This window comes from Mandrillus leucophaeus, unplaced genomic scaffold, assembly GCF_000951045.1.
Source record: "Mandrillus leucophaeus isolate KB7577 unplaced genomic scaffold, Mleu.le_1.0 Scaffold332, whole genome shotgun sequence".
Lineage (NCBI taxonomy): Eukaryota > Metazoa > Chordata > Mammalia > Primates > Cercopithecidae > Mandrillus > Mandrillus leucophaeus.
In genome coordinates, this window is record NW_012103499.1 from 74,088 (window position 1) to 76,842 (window position 2,755).

Below are 2,755 nucleotides of genomic sequence, written 5' to 3' on the forward strand. Positions count from 1 at the left end.
TCTCTACTAAAAATACAAAAATTAGCTGTGCATGGTGGTATATGCCTGTAGTGCCAGCTACTTGGGAGGCTGAGGCAGGAGAATGACTTGAACCTGGGAGGCAAAGGTTGCAGTGAGCTGAGATCATGCCATTGCACTCCAGCCTGGGTGACATAACAAGACTACATCTCAAAAAAAAAAAAAAAGAAAGAAGTAGTAGTAAATAAAATAAAAATAATAAAAACAAAATAAAATAAATAAAAATAAATGAGCTAGGTGCAGCAGCACATGCCTGTAGTCCCCGCTATTTGGGAGCCTGAGGTTAAGGATTGCTTGAGGCCAGGAATTTAAATCCAGCCTGGACAATGTAGCCAGACCCTGTCTCTTAAAAAAAAAAATCAAAGTATAAATGAATTGATGTGTGAATCACATATAAACATAATTTATTATTATCATATATTGAACATCCTCTCTAGTGATTTCATTGTGGATGAATGGAGATGCAGTCCTCAGGGACTAGGTGACTATCCATCTCTGCTTCCACCACGCAGAATCTCTATCCCAGCCCCATATTCAGAATGCCAGGTCAGCATGTAACCCCACTCCATTGTGTGGACAGTTTCAGCAGGACAAAGGCCCCAGCATAGCACAAGCCAGCCCAGCAGCCCCTTTGGCTAGCTCCTGAGGCCCTCCCCACCCCCGACCTTCTCTCTCTTTCTCTGGTTATGCTTTGCTGACTGCTGACTACTGGCAAAGTCCAGAACAATCACCAAGCACTGAGTGCATCATCTTTCTCCCAACCATAGTTAAGGGATCCAATTAGCACTTGGATCAGGCCAGGGCTCCCACAAGTTAGAAATGGGATAATCCAAGAAATCAAGTAATAAAGAGATTAGCCCACCCTTGCCTCCTCCTTTCTTTTCCGAGGGAGTCAGATACAGCTTCAAGCCAGGCAGACCAATGCTCACTATGGGTCAGGTTCTGTTCTAAGCATTTTATATTTATCTCATGTATTGGTATTTTTTAGGGTTATGCCTTCAGTTTATTCCCTACTTACTCTATACCCTCTCTTTGGATGACCTCATCTACATCTACATCCACCTCATCCTTGAGATGTATATCCATATATCTGTAGAACATTTCACCTGGTTGTCTCACAGACACCTCAATTTAGCCTGTCCAAAACTTCACTGATTATCTTCTCATCCAAACATGCGTCTCCTTCTGCATTCCCTTATTAACTTATTAACTCAGAAAGTCAGAAACTTATGAATCAGCTTTGACACCTTCCCTCATCCTCTCACTTCCATCTAATGTCACCAAAGCTCCAAGAATTCCACTTCTTAGTTAACTGAGTCTGCACCACATTTCACCTGAGAACTCTAGCGGTCTCAGACCCTGTTGGTCCCTGTTTCTAGTCTCATTCCTTCCAATTCATTCTCCATATTGCTGCCAGCTTCATCTTTATATGGTACCTGTAATTTGTAACTTCTCTGTGTTCCCTTCAACAGCTCCTGAATGTCTGAAAGACAGTGTAAACTCCTTCTCATGGCATGTAGGCCACTTCATCATCAGCCTCAACTTTTCCAACTGCTTTCCTTGTCTCCCCAACATGAGACTCTGGCAATATTGTGTTCCTTGTGGTTCCTTCCAATACTTTGTTCTAAATTTCATAACCCAGTGCGTTAGTCTAAGCTGTTCCTGTTGCCTCAATGTCTTTCCCGTTTTGTGTTAAGTAAAATTCTATCATATTCTAATTATTTTGCATTAAAGTTAAGAATTACAGGCCGGGTGTGGTCAGCACTTTGGGAGGCTGAGGTGGGCGGATCACTGGAGGCCAGGAGTTCGAGACCAGCCTGGGCAACATGGCAAAACCCCGTCTCTACTAAAAATACAAAAAATTAGCCGTGGTGGTGCACATCTGTGATCCCAACTAGTTGGATGACTGAGGCAGGAGAACTGCTTGAACCTAGGAGGAGGAGTTTGCAGTGAGCTGAACTGTACTCCAGTCTGGGTAACAGAGTGAGAATCTGTTTCAAAAAAAAAAAAAGACTTATAATTACAATGAGCAACGAGGCAGGTAAATCATCTGAATGAGAAAGGTGAGTTTATCAAATGAATGGTCAGCCTGTAAAAGTGAAATAATATGAGAGATGACAAGCAAGGCTATTCCCTGAATAAGGAATAAAGTAATGGATGCGTCTTAAGTGACAGTGTGAGGGATGTGCAGTGATTGCTTCAGCTCTCACAGGAACCAAAGGGGAAATCCTACAGAAACACAATCCTGGAACCTTCTCATTACTACCAAAATGCCAAGTATTGACAGAGCAGGACTTTGCTGAAGGAAATCTCTTCCCACTTTTGTTCCTAGGCTTAAAAGGAATCCCCGCTCTCTTCTCACGTAATTTAGCTGACTGAAAAGTCTGGGCCATGCTGACTCCTAGTGGAGACAATGAGCCACTGCACTCCAAACTGGTGGAGAGGCTGGGCACGGCAGTTCACCTCTGTAATCCCAGCACTTTGGGAGGCCAAGACCGGCAGATTGCTTGAGGACAGGGGTTTAAGACCAGCCCGGCCAAAATGGTGAAACCCTGTCTGTATTAAAAATACAAAAAATTAGCCAGGCTTGATGGTGCATGCCTGTAGTCCCAGCTACTCGGGAGGCTGAGGCAGAAGAATTGCTTGAACCCAGGAGGCGGAGGTTGCAGTGAGTTGAGATCATGCCACTGCACTCCAGCCTGGGCGACAGAGCCAGACTCTGTCTCAAAAGAAAGAA